We start from the raw sequence: 12025 nt of genomic DNA on the forward strand, positions 1-12025 counted from the left end.
TCTCCTCTCTTTTAAAAGAAATAAAAGTAAAAAGGGAAGCCAAAAATGTTAAACATGGAGTCATATTTGTGCTGTAAACTTTTTCTTAACATAATCCACAGAATATGATTGATAGACCCAAAATTATACTATAGAATAAAACTTGTTATCCCTCTCTAAGAAAAAAAAGAAAAGGAAAAGAAAGTGTAACACATTGTTCTGTAAGCATGTGTGTTGATTAATGCTGGATGTGGAGACAGGGCTCACATCCCTGTAGATAGTGCTATCCCTCCCTAGTTAGGCAGTCCTTCGTTAAATAAAAAAGAAAGTAGAGCAAGCCAGAGGAAACAAGCCAATAGGAAACACTCTTCCATGACTTCTGGTTCAGTTTTTACCTTGAGTTCCTGCCCTGATCTCCTGACTCCCCTCATGATGGACTATGGTTAGGTTATGTGAGCTGAAATACACTCCTTTCTCTCCAAAAAGTCTGTGTACTTTGGTTAGGTTCTTACCTTGTGTGACACTTTCTACCTATTTCCCCTTCTCAAAGCTGGGGTATTATCTGTGTTAAACTTGTATTGGTTTGGTGGATAGTATCACCTACTCAGTGAGTTTATATGAGTATTACTCTTGTTGTGTGTGGAGATATTGTTTATTTAGCATCATTCACTACCTCTTCCCCTTTACAAACCTTCTGTCTCATCTGCATTGGCCCATGAGCATTTATAGGAGGGTTATGATAAAGATAGCTACATAAGACAGAATGCTACAATGTCTCCAAATTTCTGAACTTTCCCAGTTGTTGCCCTCCATATTAAGCTTCTCTATTAAAGGTTGAGTGATGCACAGATCTGCTGGAAAAGCAATATATCTTTAGGTGTCTTATTATTATGATTTTATTTGTAGAAATAATAGTAGATTTTAATATAGGAGCCTAGACCTGTTTAGTCTCAGATTATACGCTTCAGAAACAGAACCAGATATAGGTTTTAACTCACAGAGCCACCATGATGCCAATCAAACACTGGTAGCATTTATGGTGTTATTTACACCAGTGAGTATATCTAATAGTAAGGTCAGCATTCACATGACAGATTAAGTAACTGGGAGAGACAAATAATTAATTTTGTTTTCCTATAGCCAAGTAGTACCTAAATATACAATGAATGTATATAAGTAGGTCTGAAAAATCCAGTTTAATATGCAGCACAATATTTCTTCTCTTTTATGTATTTACTGTCTTTGACAGTGTTCACATGTCCTCACTTTTGGAGTGAAAATAAATATGTTTGGAATTATATGTCTTATTTCAGTGTACTATAGGTCCTTTGGCCTATAATTTAAAAAAGTTACAACCCATTTCTTGTACTATGTGCTATGTGTAGTGGAATGTGGCATGTAGCTTTGTATTGTCTGTTGTAATTTGTGGCAATGTCATTTAAATGGCATTTCATATGTACATGTGATAGGAAGCTTCTATAATAGTAGTTTTTCATATGATATTAAACAATATTTATTGTGAACCAGAGAAATGATGCAGAAGGTAGAGTTGCTTGCATTTCAATCTTATGACTTACATTCAGTATTCAGAAGACAACTGGTGGAAAAAGTATTCTACACAGCTCTCCTGAATACATGTATAACTCCCCCCACCACAGAGCTAGTACATATGGAACTTTAAAAATTGGCCTATACAGTTATTGTTCTCCATAATGGTTCATCTCTCTCTTATGTACTATCTCTTGATATAATCTTGATCTCATTTCTCCTTTATGACATTGTCTTTTATTTTTTCTTTTATGAAAAAATAAACAAGTGTATTCTGGTCCCTAACTAGCTACCTATACACCATAGATATTCTAAATATAACAGATATACCCAAATCTTAAACACTAACCTAGCAAATGAAAGAAACCTTGCAGTTTGTTTTTCCTGGAGTAAATCATTCATATTGATTGTTTCTAGCTCCATACATTTACCTAAAAAAAATTTAACACCTAAAGAAATGAAAAATTTCATGAAATCTAAAAGAATGTTGTATTGATGGCTTTCAGACATTGAATCAAGATGAAAATGACCCTTTAAACCAACTCAAATTCTCTGATGTAAAAAGCAGGTATAACCAGTGCCTTCTAACTAAAGAAAGCCCATGGCCAGATGGATTCAGGGTAGAGATTTACTAGACCATCAAGTTAGGACTAAAGTCTAGTTTCCTTAAGTTTTTCTCCAATGTAGAAACTTGAGGAACTTTTCAATATCTTTTCTTTTTTAAAGAAGTCACCATGAGTTTGATCCAAAAACTAAAAAGATGTATGTGTTTCAGAATCTTATATGAATCTAAATGCTAAAATTTGGAGTAAGGTATTTTGAAAATTAACAAAACATATATAAATGATTATCTACCATTTTTAAGTAGGTTCCATCCAGAGATGCAGATAGTTCAACATAAGTTAGTCAAGAAAGGTAATGAAGTGAATAGACAACTACAACATAGAACCACAGGATCATCTCAGCAGATTCCGATAAGGTCTTTGACAAAATATAGCATCATTATGTTATATTTCTAGACGGACTAAGGATAGTAAAGGTAGTTTATAACCAGCCTGGAAACAACAGCATTCTTCATGGAGAGAAGCTCAAAACAATTCCACTCAAATCAGGAGCAATAGTAGGTTGTACATTTTCTCCATAGATATTCAATATATATTTTGTGAAATAATATTCGGATCAATAAGACATTTAATAATATTTAGAGGATATGCATAAAATAGTGTCAAAGTAGCCTTTTGTTTAAAATTATTATATATATAAAATTTAACAGGATGTTTCTCAGGTTTATAATCAGCTTTGTATTGGTCTGTGGTGCTTCTTAACAGCATTATCATCTATAGTGTCATAAAACACTATGTATGTATGTATGTATATATATATATATAATAAATAAATATATATATATGTATGTATACACACACCTATATACACACATATGTTTTGTGTGTTATATTTATGCCTTATAATGTATATAAAATCTATATATGTATATCATATGCAAAATACATATGCACACATATGTATTTTGTATAATTTTAAGTAAATATAAAAAAATATTTCTATGTGGCTTTACCAAAACTAACTTTTTTATTATTTGTCAAAAATCTTGCCTATTTTTCTATATTGATCTTTTGCCTGATCCCAGTTTAGAAACTCTCCTACTTTCCTATTTTATATTGCCTCTAATTGTCCCCACCATTATCCATATAATTCTTGTAAACTGATGAGGTTCATGGAAATCATGATCATTTTCCCACTACATATGACCAGCATGATGGGTTTTCCAGTGCAGAGCCTTCATTGCTTCAACAATATATAATCACAAACAACAAAAACCCACTCACAGAGATTTTTTAAGTAATTGTAAATACACATAGCTAAAATACACACACACACACACACACAGAAACACACATGTAGGTAGCTCAAGCATAATCAAGGAAAAAGGAAAGAAAAGTATTCAACTTGAGAAGGAAGGTGGGGAACATGGAATGATACCGGGGACAGGGCGGACAAAAAGAAGGGATGATGAATGTGATATGCCTACTTCAGCTGTAAAGTTGTTATTTATTTATTTATTTATTTATTTATTTATTTATTCACATTACATAAAGTCTTCTTGTTACATGGGTATTTCCCTTGTTTGATTAGAGTTATGCCAAGATATTTTATTTTACTTCTGGCTATGGTGAAGGTAGTTGTTTCCCTTAATTCTTCATCAGCCTGTTAATCAATACTAGAAAGGAGGGCTACTGATATTTTTGAGTTAACTCTGTAACCACACTTTACTGAAGGTGATTTTAAATATAGGATTTCTCTGATAGTATTTTATACTCATTTACATATACTATTATACCATCCATGAATGGCAATATTTTTGCTTTGTTTTCTTTTTTAAAATGAAATTTAAACATTATTTTATTTATTCACATCCCAAATTTTGCCCCTCTGACCTCCCAGATTTGTTCACCCTATCCCCCACCCCTTTGCCTCTGAGAAGGTGTTCCCCTCTCTCCATATTCTCCTTCCATGGGGGAATCAAATCTCTACAGGATTAGGTATATTCTTTCCCACTGAGGCCAGACAAGGTAGCCCTCAGTTACATATGTGCCAGGGGGCCTCAGACCAACCAATATATGAACCTTGTTTGGTGACTTATTCTTTGGGAGCTCCCAGGGGTCAGGGTTAGTTGACATTGTTCATCTTCCTATAGGGTTGCCTTCCCCTTTGGCTCCTTGAATCCTTCCTCTAATTCTTCTATAGGCATCCTGGACCTTAGTCCAATGGTTGTCTGCAAATCTCTTCATCTGTCTTGGTCAGCTGCTGATAGAGCCTCTCAGAGGACAGTCATACTAGGCTCCTGTTTGCAAGTAAAAAATGGAGACTAATATTTCAGAATTTGGTGCCCATGCCCCAGATGCATTCCAAGTTGGGCTGGTCACTAGACCATTTTCCCCTCACTCTTCATTTTTGTCCCTGTGTTTCTTTAGACAGGAACGATTCTGGGTCAAAACTTTAAAGGTGGGTTGTGATACTATTTCTCTTCTTTTATAATTCATATCTCCCTGGACACTGTTAGGTATTTTATGATCTAACTAGAATTTCAAGTGCTGTATTGAGGAAAAAAGGAGAGCATGTATAGCCTGACCATTTCCTTGACTCAGTAATTTTCCCTCTATTTAATTTTATTTTGATTATTTTCTTTTTCCATATTGAATTTCATATATATTTATATTTGTATCCTTAATCTCTCCAAGACTGTTAACATGAAGGACTGTTGTATTTTGTCAAAGGATTTTTCAGTGTCTAATGTGACAATCTGTGGATTGTCCTTTCAGTTTATTTATATGGTGAATTAGATTGATATACTTTCACATATTGAATCATCCCTTCATGTCTGAGATGAAGCCTACTTGTTTATGTTGGATGATTTTTGGTGCCTTCTTGGATTCCATTTGGGAGAATTTTATTGAGTATTTTTGCATCAATGTTCATAATAGAAATTGGTCTGAAATTTTCTTTGGTTGTTGAGTCATTGTATGATTTAGGTGTCAAGGTGAATAAGTCCCTGCAGAATGAGCTTGGCAATGTTCCTTCTGTTCCTATTTTGTGGAATAGTTTGATGAATATTCATTTTTTCTTTGAAGATCTGCTAAAGCCATCTGGCCCTGGGCTGCTTCTTGCTGTTGTTTTAAGATTTTAATGACTGTTCTAATTCCTAAGTTAAACTGTTTACCTGATCTTGATTTAACTTTGGTAAGTGGGTGGTATCTATCCAGAAAAATTCTCATTTCATTTACTTTTTCCAATTTTGTAGTGTACAGACTTTTAAAGTAAGAGTAATAATTGTTTAGATTTCTTCAGTGTCTGTTATGTCCATGTTTTAATTTCGATTTTTTTTTGGTGGGGGGGCGGGGATAATGCCTCTGGATTTTAGTAGATTCTGTAAGAATTTGTCCATCTTTTTGAGGAGTACCAGCTCTTGGTTTCTTGATTCTTTATGGTGTTATATATATATTTTTCTAATCCTTTGCTTTCATCCATAATTTTGTTTGTTTCTTGCCATCTACTCATTATTGGTGTGTTTGCTTCCTGTTTTTACTAGTGCTGTTACATGTGCATTTAATTGGCTAGTATGAGATGCATCTATTTTCTTTAAGACAGCATTTACTGCTATAAAACTGTCTTTTAGCACTGCTCTTATTTTGTCTCACAAGTTTGGGCACATTTTGTTTTACTTTCAATGAATTAAAATAGTCTTTAAATTCTTTATTTCTTCTTTGACACTGTGGTCATTGATTAGAGAATTATTCAATTTCTAAGAATTTTTAGGCATACGGTTATCCTGTTGTTGAAATTCAGCTTTAATCCAAGGTATGCTGAAAATTTGCCAAAAGTTTATTTCAATTTTCTTGTATCTGTTGAGGCTTGCTTTGTGACCAAGTATATGGTTAATTGTGAAGAAGGCTCTGTGACCTGTGGAGAAGAATGTATATTCTTTTGTGTTTGGGTGAAATAATCTGTATATATGTGTTAAGTCCATTTGATCAATAATGTCTGCTAGTTTTATTATTCCTATGTTTATTTTCTGTCTTGATTATCTGCCCATTGGTGAGAGTGAGGGGTGTTGAAATCTCCCACTATTATTGCATGAGGTTCAATGTATGTTTTGAGCTTCAGTAATGTTTCTTTTATGAATGAAGGTGTGTTTGCGACATAGAAGTTCAGGGTTGAGACTTCATCTGGTGGATTTTTCCTTTTATGAGTTTAAATTGTCCTTCACCTATTTTGATTTATTTTGGTTGAGTGTTTATTTTATTAGATATAGGAATGGGTACATCAGCTTGTTTCTTGTGTTGATTTACTTGGAAAACCTTTTTTATCCAGTATTTTTCTCTGATGTAGTATCTGTCTTTTTTGGTGAGGTGTGAATGTTGTATGTAGCAAAATAATATATCCACTCTCTTAGCCTTTGTCTTTTTATTAGAGTATTGAATCTACTTTTGTTGAGAGATATGAATAACCAATAGATATTAATTCCTGTTGTTTTGATGTTGGTGTGTTTGTGTGTGTGTGTGTGTGTGTGTGTGTGTACTAGAGAGATTGTCATCTTCTCTCTCTCTTTTTGGTGTGAACTATTAGTTTCATTCCTTTTCTTGGGTATATGTTCTCTCCTAGTGTTTTGAGTTCTCCTTTCAGTATCACCTATAGAGATGTATTTATGGAAAGATTCTTTTTGTATTTTTTTTTTTTGTCATGGAATTTTTGGGTTTTTTTTTCCATCAATGGTGATTTAGTGCTTCAGAGAATATAGTTTCTGGGCTGATATCTGTGGTCTCTTAAGTTTAGGACCTTTTGGCTTTTAGAATCTCTGTTGAGAAGTTGGGTGTAATTCTGATGTTTGTCTTTATATGTTACTTGGCCTTCTTCTCTTGAAGCATATAATATCCTTTCTTTGTTCTATACATTTTGTCTTTTGGGTATTATGTGGTGTATTTTTTGATCCAATATATTTGGTGTTCCTTAAGCTTTCTTTATGTTTAAAGCCATATTTTTCTTTAGATTAGAAAGCTTTTCTTTCATGATTTCGTTGAAGATATTTTGTGTAACTTTGAGCTGGGAATCTTCTCTGTCTTTTGTTCCTATTTATTTTAGGTTTAATCTTTTCATAGTTTTCCAAATTTCCTGCATGTCTTGTATTAGGAATAACTTAGATTTGGAATTTTCTTTGACAAACATATATACTTCTATTGTATTTTCTATTCCTGCAATTTTCTCTTCCATGTCTTGTATTCTGTTGGTGATACTTGTATATGTATCTCCTTTTTGCTTTCATAGGTTTTGCAGGATTGCCTCAATTTTACTTTTCTTCATTGCTTCAATTCCTCTTTTTAGATTTTCAACATTTTTATTCTTTTCTTCATCTGCTTGGTTTTATTTTCCTGTATTTCTTAGTATTTATTCATTTTCTCTTTTAAGTGCTTTATATATTTGATTTTATTTTTCTGTATTTCTTTAGAAATATATACATTTCATTTTAAGCATCTCTATTATCTCCATAAGATTAGATTCAAGGTCATTTTTTTTTTTTTTTTTTTTTTGCACTTCAGGTTTGCTAGGATATACAGGGCTTCCTTTGGTAGCATAGCTGTGTTCTTGTGATATCATATTGCTCGGCATTTTGTTGATTATGTTCTTACTATGTCCTTTAGATATCTAATTCTCCCTGGTGTTGGCTGGCCTAATAGTCCCTGGTGGCTGCAGGTGTCTGGGATTTCAGGTAGAGCTGGGTTTCCCTGGCTGGCAGCAAGTTTCCAGGTTTGCAGGCAGAGCTGGTAGTAACTCATGACTTCAGACCTCTGTTTATCCAGGGTGTCAGCAGGCCTCTGAGGATGCAAACAGAGCTTGTGGTTTCTGATGGCTGCAGGGATCTGGGATTGCAGGTAGTGGTGTGTACTGGAATATTCAGCATGAAGTTGGTGGAGTGGACTTTACAGTTTCTGTGCTTTCCAGGGTACCTAGCTGGCAGGGTATTAGGGTAAAGGAATTTCACATTGTTGGCCTAGGTGGTAGCATGCCTTCAAATATTCAGGAGGATCTATGGCCCAGTGAATGAGGTACAGATCTAGGATATATTTCAAAAACAATGTGTGACTGTTCAAATTTCAGGTCCAGAACTTCATACTTTGATTTGTCATAAAGGTTTTTTTTTGTAGTATTATGGTTGGAAAATTGATTTCATACACATTAAGACTTTTAACATGTTTAAGATTGCTCAGGTTTCTCTGGAAGTTATCTGTCTCAGTGAATATTCCATAGTATTTAAGAAAAGTTTAAATCTATTCTCATATGACTGACATAATTTTTATCTGATACTTTTCAATTTTTTCATGTTTCTTTCCAATATTCCATACAAATGATTTTAAATTAATTTTTCAAGTGATTGTAAGGTGATTTATATTCATATTGATAATTGAGATTCACAGTGAGGAGAAAAAATTATTCATGGGTTATAGTTGCAACAATTTTGTTTCAAGTTATCTGTTATGGTACCTTGCATATATTATAAAATATGTGCTTTATTTTATAAAGTATGTTCTAACATCCATTACATATCTGACATTTGATTCCTTGGAATAAATTTGCTGCACTTCTGTCTTATATACTTTTATTAAATCCCTGGATTAGTGCTATTTTATGCATTATGCATGTATATTATTTTCACACAACTCCCAAATGACACAAAATGATTTGCTTTATTTCTTTCAGCATTGTCCTGTGAACATACCAAGAAGCTACTCCCAAATCTGTGTGCACAAACATATTTTCAGAAAGAAATAACACAAATCTTTGCATTTAGTGGACTTTTTGAGCTATATAGAAAGAAGTTTTGGAAATATAGAGGTGGTAGTGAGGATCACGAAATATGTCATTAGGAAAATGATCTGCTGGCAAAACACATCTGTTTCATTTCTGAAAACAATAAAGAAGTTTTAGCCATTCCTGAGAGAACTCAGTCTGAGTCACTCCCATTTTTACAGTTGGAGACTACTCTAGCAAAATTTTTACAATTTTTGAAATGCAACTGTATTGTACAGAGAAATACAAACATATTGAAGAGTGACATTTGGGTGAATAAACCCACTCCTCTGAAGTATTCTTCAAGTAGTGTGGGATTAGACAGTAATTTAATACTTGATGAACAAAGGAGATTTTGGAGAAGGGAAAAAATTAATGAATATCATCAATGTGGAAGATACTTCTCTAAAAATTTATTACAGATTTTTCAATAATTAAATCTCCTCTGTGACAAATCCTACTATTTAGGTCAACATAAGAAAATGTCCATGTATCTAGTGAAACTTGGAACATATCAGGTGGGAGGTACTTCTGGAAACTCCAACAGATTAAATGATATGATCATAGGCTATATTAAGAACCATTTTATGAAGTATTACCAAAACAATCAGCATGGAGGAATTTTATACCAAGGAAATATAATATTATATGATTTTCTTATTGAAACAATTCTAAGTAAAAATGAGATAAGTAAATATATTCCAAAAATTCATAATCATGATAGTAGACAGGCTATGTCTAATCACTGCTCTCAGTCATCTTTGCAATTGCAGGACCATGCCACAGAGAACATTTATACAAATGTCTAGAAGGATTACCTTTTAAATAAGTCCTTAATTCTTCAGGTTTATAATTGGATGTGGAATAAAGAAGATGCGAACAAACACACATGTGATACATACAGGAATGCTTTAATTGAATCATTATACTTAGAGACAACATAAAACATATTTAAAAATACCTTTTCCATGAACCAGGATATGATATGTCCTTGAATATCAATTCTAATGTCATTCACCACGATTCAAGCTATAATAGAGGTGGAAGTTAGCAAACCAAAGTGCATATATATGGTGTTTTCAATGTATCAAATCTCTTGGGACATTCACATTTATCAGTTGAAGAAAAACACTCAAAATATAAAACACCAGCTAAATGTTCCAGTAAACCCTCAGGCCTTATGGTATTTCAAACTAGAAGAAAATCATGGAAATGTATGCAATGTGGCAAGTGCTTTGCTCAGTACTCAGTTCTCACAGAATCCATACTGTAAAGAAACCTTTCAGTTGTAAGGAATGTGCGAAATCATTTACTTGGTCCTCAAAATTTCAAGTTCACCACAGAATTCACGCTGCACAGGAACTTTATAAGTCTAATAAGTGTGGGGAATCATTTAACCAGTCATCAAATCTTCTAGCTCACCAAAGAATCCATAGAGGAGACAAACCTTACAAATGTAATGAATGTGGTAAATTTTTTACTCAGTTTTCAAATCTTCAAGTTCATCAGAAAATCCACTCTGGAGACAAATTTTACAAATTTAATGAATGTGGGAAATCATTTACCCATTCCTCAAGCCTTAAAGTTCACCACAAAGTCCACACAGGAAACACACCTTACAAATGCAGTAACTGTTGGAAAAACTTTATACAGTCCTCAGGTCTTAAAAAACACTACAGAATCCACACTGGAGACAAACCTTACAAATGCAATGAATGTGGGAACTCATTTACCCATTCCTCAACTCTTAAAGTTCACCACAGAATCCATAAAGGAGTCAAGCCTTACAAGTGCAATTACTGTGGGAAAAGCTTTATATAGTTCTCAGGTCTTAAAAAACACTGGAGACAAACTTGAATCCACACTGGAGACAAACCTTGCAAGTGTAATGAATGTGAGAAATCATTTACCAATTCCTCAAGTCTGAAAGTTCACCACCAAGTTCACACAGGAGACAAACCGTGGGGATTCCTTTATACAGTCCTCAAATCTAAAAGGTCATCACAGAATTCATACAGGAGATAAACCTTACAAATATAATGAATGTGATAAATATTTTTCCCAGTCTTCAAATCTTCAAGTTCATCAGAGAATCCACACTGGAGACAAACCTTGCAAGTGTAATGAATGTGGTAAATATTTTACCTGGTTTTCAAGTCTTAAAGTTCACCAAAAACTTCATACTGTAGACAAACCTGTTAAAGGTAATTAGTGTGGTAAATCATTTACACAGTCCTCAAAACTACAAGCACCTCACAGAATATACACTGAGCATCAACCTTATAAATCTAATAATTGTGGGAAATCATTACCCAGTCTTCAAGTCTTCTAGCTCATCACAGAATCCGTACAAGAGACAAACCTGCAAATATAATGAATGTTGGAAAAGCTTTATATACTCCTTAGATCTTAAAAATCACTACAGAATCTACACAGGAGGCAAACCTTACAAATGTAAGGAATGTGATGTCTTTTATCTGATCCTCATTGAATTTACTTCTGTATGGATTCTGTGATGACTTTTAAGACTTGAGGACTGTGTAAACGATTTCCCACATTTATTACATTTGAAAGGTTTGTCTCCAGTGTGGATTCTCTGATGAACTTGAATATTTTAAGACTGGGAAAATATTTATCATATTCATTACATTTGTAAGGTTTATCTCCTTACTTTCTATCAGAGAACTCACAGAGGAAAGCCCTGTACTTTATTAGGAATTGGAAACATTTTACCCAGAAACACAGCTTATAGTCATATTAAGTAGTTATTTCCAAAATAAAATATGAAAAGATCTTTCACCCAGTATTAATCTAATTATAATTAATTATAATCACACCATAATTAGTAATGGTATAGAATTCAGGTTCAAACAAAATTAGAGAAGTAGTATTTTAAAATGTAAGGATTTAAGCCATAATAATATTAATGACTATCCTTATACAAACCTGTTCCTGTATAGTTTAGTAGGCTAGAATATTTACCTCTGTGAGATATATTCTATGTGAATTTTATTTTGTTGTTAGTCTTTGAGCTTTTTATGGAATATACATTATAGGAAATTTTTAATCTCAAAATAATCCCTTATTTGTCAGGATTATCAATAAATATATTACACCTGTCTTCCTATTACTCCTG

General features: G+C 33.2%; 1 pseudogene; it reads left to right on the plus strand.

Moving 5' to 3' along the window:
- Positions 1 to 2261: 2261 nt before the first annotated feature.
- LOC110304518 lies at positions 2262 to 11405 on the plus strand (annotated as a pseudogene).
- Positions 11406 to 12025: the final 620 nt, after the last annotated feature.

The sequence above is a fragment of the Mus caroli genome, chromosome 11 (assembly GCF_900094665.2).
Source record: "Mus caroli chromosome 11, CAROLI_EIJ_v1.1, whole genome shotgun sequence".
NCBI classification, from domain to species: domain Eukaryota; kingdom Metazoa; phylum Chordata; class Mammalia; order Rodentia; family Muridae; genus Mus; species Mus caroli.